Below are 8,152 nucleotides of genomic sequence, written 5' to 3' on the forward strand. Positions count from 1 at the left end.
TACAAAATAGTTAGGATAGATAGACAGCTACTTTTGCTTAATTCAATGAGAAGAAAGAGGTGTACTAATAGTGTTTGGACAGGATATCCTGTCTGCTTCCTGTACTATGGATAACCACTAAGAAGATAACAATGTACAATGTATTGATTATCGAAACTGTCCTATTAATCAGCTTTGAAACTGTCTCATTCATATTAATTCTCAATAAAAATTAAAAAAAGGAAACTGTGACCATCAGATTTCTCTGATGAGGGTTCTTCTGAGATGTCCCCATCCCCACATCCCATAAGGCCAGTTTCACTGATTCGCTCTTAACCAGACTTCTCACATCTACGATTCCAGCTCTCTGTGAGGCAGAGTCAAGAGAATCATCAATTGCTGTCCAACTCCATCAATTTAGCAGTTTCAGAGGATCCTATCTCTTCATAGGCCTTGGGGTACTTGATGGTGGGAGGCTGTGACTCCTCCTTGCCTTCCGCGGGCAGGAGAGTTAGATAGCCAACCACAAAAACAACATGAAAGAAACTGATACCAAGACACTACTGTATGCTCATTTTTTATGCATATTTTTGGTGATTCTAAGTGTCTTTCTTCCATCATTCTTCCTGGAGAATTTCTCAATATTGGACACACACTTGACATGGTTGTGCATCTGTTCTCTTTGTGTAACTTCAGTCAATCTTACATTATATTTAGTACCAAAGCCAAATGCATCTTCTAAAAGAAGTTCATTATCACATAATGTAACCAGACTTTTGAAATGCTGTATCTACTTTCTTGTGTCTTGTTTCTCCTTCCATGTGATTTTTGTTCTATATGGAGCACCACTCATTGAGTTGGTGTTGGAAACATTTCTATTTGCAGTTATTTTGTCTACTTTTACTACTGTACCTTGTTTATGTTTGTTAGGACCAAACCTCAAAGCATGGCTAAGAGTTTTCAGTAAAAACGGAGTTACCTCCATCTGGATATATTGGAATAGAAAGCAACTTACATACAAGAACAATTAACCAGAGCAAAGAGAGAAGAGAATCCTTTGTGCAGATTCTGTAAGGGCTGCGCAGAAATGTGGATGGTCAAAGTCAAGCATTTCCATTTACAGCGCTGTTGTGGTTTTCTTTTGTTTTTTTTTTTTTGTTTTGTTTGTTTTTGTTTTTTTCAGAACCGGGGATTGAACTCAGGCCCTTACACTTGCCAGGGAAGCGCTTATTCCACTGAGCCATCTCCCTGGCCCCTGTTTTTATTTTTAAATGTAGTTTCAACATGTGATTGTAGCTTTTTAAACTATGAAAACCCTGAGAGATTGTACCTTCTAATTGAAATAAAGTATTTATATATTTAAAAAAAAAGGGCTGGGGATGTAGCTCAGGGTGCAAGCCCTGGGTTCAGTGACCACTTCCCTGCTCCCCAACAGTCCAGGCCGTGGTGCCACTTTGGGTAGAATCAAACTGAAACCTCTCCTCAGCTGCTGCTGTGAGTATAGAGAATCCCATTCCTGGTCTTGGAGCAGATGGCTGTGCTGGAGTTGGGAACTGAATGGCCATCAGATGGGCCGGGGGCAGATTTCTGTCCATTCCAAAAATGACTTCAGTATGATCTCCAACCTCCCAGAAATTTGCTTCTACCCCAGTCAAGAGGTGAAGGGTCCTTATCGCTCACTGCAGTGTTTGTGATGACCTGGGTGATGCAACTTCCAAGGTGCAATCATACAAAACAACAAGCCTGGCCAGGTCTGTCTGTGTGAGGTGTGTGCCCTTGAATTATTTCAGCGCCATGGACCAGGACCCGAGGTGACCAGATGCATCTGTAAGTGTTCCAGCTAATGGCAGGCGAGGGCCCAACTGACAGCTGACAGCTGCAGACGCAAGTCCAGCTCCAGTCTTACTTCATCTGAGAGTCTAAGCCTGAGCTCATCTAACACTCCCAAACCAGGAGAAACTGTAAGGAAATGATCATGCGTGAAAGGCATTAAGACTTGGGTGATTTGTTATGCAGGGATGGAACCAATGTGATTTGGTAACTGTAGGTGGGGGCTACTATAGCCAGAGAAGGCAAAAGAGTTTCCTTGTCCCTGGGACAAAATATCCAACACTCATAATTTAAAAGAAGACAAGTTTAGCCAGGCCTGATGGCACACACCTGTAATCCCAGCACCTGGGAGGCTGAGGCAGGAGAATCGCCAAGAGTTGGAGGCCAGCTTGGGTTACATAGTGAGTTCAAGGCTGGTCTGAACTACATGACAAGATCCTAGCCTGAGAGTGGAGAGTAAGAGGAATTAGGGGAGGGACTGCGGACTCATCCACTGCTCAGTATGTCACCCCATGATCCAGTCTCTTCCCCAAATCCCAGCCTGTGACTGCACTTGGCTTTGGGGACATGGAGATGTGAACCCTAACATACCATTATGGAGCCCCATGACCCTCAGAGAAGCTACTGTGGGTGCTAAGAGAGAAAGAGTGGACTGCGCTCAGAAGCTGGATGAAGGAGCACGTGTTGCATGATGGAATATTTGGCAGAGTTTTGCCTGTGGTAACATGGAATAGATAATGTGTCTAATGAACAGGTAGATCCAACTAAGGAGCTTTCCAGGCAGCTGTCACAAGTGTCACCTAGTTCTTTTAAGCTGCTTATCATTAGGCACAGATAGAGACAAGCAAAAGAAAGAGTTGCTACCTATTAAAGATTAGCAAAAGTAAAAATAGAGCTACTGTATGACTCAGCAGTCCTGCTTCTGGGTATGTGTCCAAAACAACTAAAAATGAGCCAGCCATGGTGGTACTTGACTGTAATCCCAGCACGCACAAGGATAAGGCAGGAAGAACACCTTGAGGTCTAAGCCAGGATAGGCTACATAGAGAGTTCAAGGCCAGCCTGAACTACATAGTGAGACCCTGTATGAACAGAAAAAAATAAAAGGAATCTCAAGAAGATATTTGCACACCTGTGTTCTTCACAGCATTGTTCACAGTAGCCAAGAAGGGGAGGCGACCGAATGCCCTCAACAGATGAGTAAATAAAATGTCCACACAGGGGAATATTATTTGACCTTTAAAAGGAAGGAAGTCCTGTCATATTACAACACTGATAAACCTTGAGGCCACTGTAGTAAGTCGAATCAGTGGCACATGCACACAGTGCTATATGATGCCACCTATATGAGGGACCTAAAGTATATAACCACAACAACAGATGTAGAAAGTAGAGCAGTGGTTACCAGGCCAGTGGGAGTGAAGGTGGGGAGCTGTTATTTGGGGCAGGAATGTGCAGTTTCAATTATGCAGGGTAGGGAGTTCTGGGTATCATGTAGAATAAGGTGCACATATTTGACAATATTGTGCTATGCCCTTGCAAACTGCCAGGAGGGCGAAATATAGTATGTGGCTTTTTTTTTTTTAATGTATTTGGTACAGGGTCTAACTATGCAACTTGGACTCGTAGTGATCCCCTTGTTTTTAGTCTCCCCAGCACTGGGATCATAGGCGTATTTCACCATGCCCTGTCTTGGTGGCCCACTCAACAGGCCTGGGTATGGGCCGGTGTGGCATGTGGTGCCGGGGATCGAATCCCAGTCCCTGTGCTTGTCTAAGCAGGCTCTTAGTCTGCTGAGCTATCTCGCTGGGCCTGACAGTGTATGGCTTTTTGGCATAATAAAAAATACTAAAGTGGATGAAGAGGTGCATGCCTGTAATCCCAGCACTCAGGAGGCTGAGGCAGAAGGATCACAGTGAGTCTGATATCAGCCTGGGCTACACAGTGAGTCAAGTGCAGCCTGAACTGCATAGTGAGATCCTGTCTAAGAAAAATAAATTAAGGAAAAAAACAGCATCCAAGATTTTCTCATTCAAATTCAACCTTTTTTTTTCCTTTTAAATTTTGAGACTTTCAAGGAAATACAATGTTAACATTAAGAAAGGGCTTTTAGGCCAAGAGCAAGTTTAATGTTAAGAGAACAGGGCCTAGAGGTGAAACTGAGAACTTGACTATAAACCTCTTTAGTATCCCCAAAGATTTGAGAAGCCTATCACAGTATTTTGAAATAAATAAAAGCCTAACAATCTTAAATGTGTGGCTTGGGAGATCCTTAATATAAACAAGAATCTTAAAGTTGTCATGAGCAACTTCATAGCATGCCCACGTTAGAAAGGCAGTGGTACCTTCTCTTTGTGGTATTTGTGGGACTAGCTTTTAAAATTCATCCCCCCCTCCCCAAGAAAAAGTCAGGCGTGGCATAGGCACATGCCCATAATCCCATCAGCACTCAGAAAGCTGATGCAGGCATGTCCATGAGAGCTCAAGGCCACTTTGAGCTACATAAAGACCTTGTCTCACTTTTTTTTTTTTTTTTTTTTTTTTGGTGTGTGCAGGGTCTCACTACACAGCTTGGACTCATAGTGATCCACATATTTTTTGCCTCCCTAGTGCTGGGATTACAGGCATGCACCACCACGCCCGGATCCCATCGCCAGCTCAGAGCTCCCAGGGGCGAGACCAGCACAGCATATAGTGCCAGGGATTGAACCCTGTCTCCTGCATTTGCCTAAGCAAGTGCTTAGTCTGCTGAGCTATCTCACCAGCCCTAAAAAAATTAAAGTCAAGCATGATGATATATGCCTGTAACCCCAACACTCAGGAGGCTAAGGCACAAGATTACCATTTGTTCAAGACCAGCCTCAAATATGTAGTGAGACTCTTCTTAAAACAAGAACAAAACAAAACCCCCCCAAAATAAGTAAGAAAGAGAAATTACTCATCTGCAAACACTGCCCACTCTTTATAAAAAAGAAAAAAAATGCTTCACACAGAAATGCAAAAATAGTACTGTTCCTGCGTTCCCCTCATCCAGGTCTGGAACTGACCTTGGTTGATGTAGCTGTCAGCTAACCTACAGACCTGGGTGAAGTCTTGTTTTTCCCCATCTATAAGCACTGGCTTTGAAAGAAGTGTTCATTTCATTTATATCTACTGTGCTTATTGATATGGTTGAGCTTGTGAATCCCATTTTGTTTTTTTAATAAAAATTTTCGTTCTTTCTCTTTCCTTTTTGTCCTTCCTTTTTTGTATGACTCAAATAGTATTTTCAATATTTTGTCTTATCTAGGTGGTCATGTTTTAACAATCTCCATGTTGTTCTTACATTTCTCTAAATATTTTGGTCTTTTTCAAATACCATAGTTGATTTTCAAATAATATTCTACTTTATGAACCATGTAAAAACCTCTCAACTATTTACTTTTATTAGCTACTTCCATCCTTTATACCTATTACATTTCCCCTCTATATATGCTATAAATGCTAAATGTGTCATTAAATTTTGGATTTGTTTAAAGACAGGGTCTCATTACGTAGTAGTCCAGGCTGGCCTTGAACTCATGGTGATGATGTCCCTCCTTTCTCAATCTCCCAAGAGCTGGGGTTACAGGCATTGCCACCACCCTGGCTGGTTTTTTTGAGACAGGGCCTCACTACATAGTTCAGGCTGGCTTTAAACTCACTTTGTATCCCAGGCTGGCCTTAGATCATCCTGCCTTGGTCTCCCAAGTGCTGGGATTACAGGTGTGCACCACTTTCCCTGGTTTGGTTTTTATTTAAAAATATCAAGCATCAATCTTTTCTACAGTATGAAGGATTAAAATTTAGAGCTTCCCTCATGCTAGGCAAACATGTGCTCTACTGCTCAGCTGTACACCAGGCCAATTTTATTTTTATTTTAAGAGAAATTCTCACTAAATTACCCAGGCTGGGGTCAGACTCTTGAGTAGCTGGGATTACAGGCATGGGCCACTATTTCCTAAAGAAAACCTTAAAACTAAAAATTTAAGTGGTTTTAAAATGACTGTTTTGGGCTGGGGAGATAGCTCAGTAGAATAAGTGCTTGTCTGGCAAGCACAGGGTCCTGAGTTCAATCCCCGGTACTGAAAAAAAAAAAATTGAATAAAATGACTATTTTAAGGTTTTTTTAAAAATACATCATACCTCTTCTAGTTCTCTGTCCCTTCCTGTGTTTATTGGGTTTCAGTTGGCATCATTTCCATCAGCCTTGAAAAACTTGTAATACAGGTCTGGTAGAGATAACTTGTATCAGCTTTTTTTCCCTTTCAAGTCAGAGTCTCATTATGTATTTCAGCTGGCCTTGAACTCACAGTACTCTTCCTGCTTCAGCCTTCTGAATGCAGGGATTACAAGTGTGCACTACCTCCCCTGACTAGGGTTTGCCTCAAAATTCTGAAAATGCTTTGCTTTTTTGAAGGCTATTTTTTTTCCTGTACTGGGAATTGAATACCGGACCTCTACACTGAGTTACATCCCTAGCCCTTTTTTTAAAAAAGGTGAGATAGGGTCTTACTATGTAGTCAGGCTGGCCTTGAACTCACATGTAGACCAGGCTGCACTCAAATTTACGGATTCTCTTGGCTCCCAAGTGCTTGGCTCTTAGGCACGCGCCACCATTAAGTGGCTATGTTGCCCAGGCTAGGCTCGAACTTGATCTTCCTGCTTCAGCCTGCTGAGTGGTTGGGATCACAGGCATGCAGCATCGTGCCTGGCAGAGGCACTTTTATTGGAGGTAGAACTCTGTATTAGATTTTGTTTTCTTCAGTATTTTGTCTTCTATTTTCATTTATTTCCCATGGTTTCTTTGGAAAGTTACCCATTGTTTCCTGTACTTAGTGGCTTCTTTTCTCCTCTGACCACTTCTTTCTTTTTTATGTTGAGACGGGATGTGTAAATTGCTGAATTTCCCAGTGGAGCTCCAAGTCTCGATCCTCCACCTCAGACTCCCATAGGGCTGGGATCACAGGTGCACCGCCACACCAGGCTTTTTCCTTTGTTTTTTAGCTCTCTGGTTGAGATGTACTATCACGTTTTCCTTTCTGTTTTCTGTGTTCAAGTTCAGTGATTGTTTTTTCTGTCTTGTCTGGTTTGCATTAAGCCTGTCTAATGAACTCTTTCTTGATGTCATACTTTTTATTTCTTTTATATGTAGTGTGGTTTTAGGGATTAAACCAAGGCCCTTGCGTGTGCTAGGCAAGTACTCTACCACTCAGTGACAAGCCACCCCCACTTTATTCTTTTTAGCCAGGTTTTATATTTATTAAATGTTGAAAAAGAAGTACACTCTGAACAATGAGAACAAGCCCTGAAAATGCCTACAGTGGCAATGAGGTGAACAGTGGAAGTCTCCTGTATCTTTCCCAGCCTGGCAGCTGTCAGAGCCAAGCTATTCTATCAAAAACCTGCTGAATCTCATGCAAGAACTGAAGATAGAATTTTCTGACTGGTTCCAGGTGTAGAATTAGGAACTGTTTTTCTGTACATGTGTTCCGCATCTCTGTGATAGGTAGGTCTCATCCGCTTGCCCAGCCAACTGTCCGTGCCCTAATCTCCGGCCTCGTTTCTTCTAAGAGACTTAAATCCCTACAATTCTCTGTGAAATTGTGAGGATGTAGTGGTTTCTGTCTTCAAATCGCTCCTTCTGACCAAAAGGAGCTGTATGCCCTACTTACTGGGGATTATACTCTTTCCAACTATTTTGGGATGGATGGCTCACTGGCTGGGTTGAAAAACCTGCACTGGGGCAGGGAGTTGGCCCAGTGGTGTAAGTACCTGCCTTGAGTTCAATTCCCAGTGCCCCAAAATAAAACAACAAAAAAGAAAAACCTGCACCTAAAGCAAAATTAAAGGGTTGTTTATTTAAAGAAGAGCCTCAGGTCTTACAGAGATTTGTAGGACTATTTCTTCTTTAAGTGGTCTTTTCCTCAGACAGTTCATGTCGTGCTGGTTTTAGCCTAGAAAGGTGAATCTAGAATGAAAGCAACCTACCTAGGAAGAGCCATCACTTCTAGGTATTATAGAATTTCCTGCTTGTGCTTTACAGATGATTATTAGTTAGTAAGTCCCTTTCTTAGCAAATTGCTGTATGGACACGTAGCAACAGAAAGGTGAATTTGTAATTCGTGTAAATAACCTTGCCTTTCAATGTCCTTCTTGGACACAGCTACTTCCACCAATGAGCCATACTTCCTCAGGGCCTTGGAGAAGCAAGTCACCAATGTCCCGACTGCTTACGTAGCCCTGGGAAACCACCTATTCACAAGAATGGCGAGGCCTGGGGAGATAGCTCAGCAGACTAAGTGCTTGCCTGGCAAGCACGAGG

At 42.4% G+C, this 8,152-nt stretch overlaps 1 pseudogene; it reads left to right on the forward strand.

The window, feature by feature from the left end:
• The first annotated feature begins 473 nt into the window (after nt 1-473).
• On the forward strand, nt 474-1,010 carry LOC101587881 (annotated as a pseudogene).
• Nucleotides 1,011-8,152: the final 7,142 nt, after the last annotated feature.

Source organism: Octodon degus, unplaced genomic scaffold, assembly GCF_000260255.1.
Source record: "Octodon degus isolate 3935 unplaced genomic scaffold, OctDeg1.0 scaffold00127, whole genome shotgun sequence".
Lineage (NCBI taxonomy): Eukaryota > Metazoa > Chordata > Mammalia > Rodentia > Octodontidae > Octodon > Octodon degus.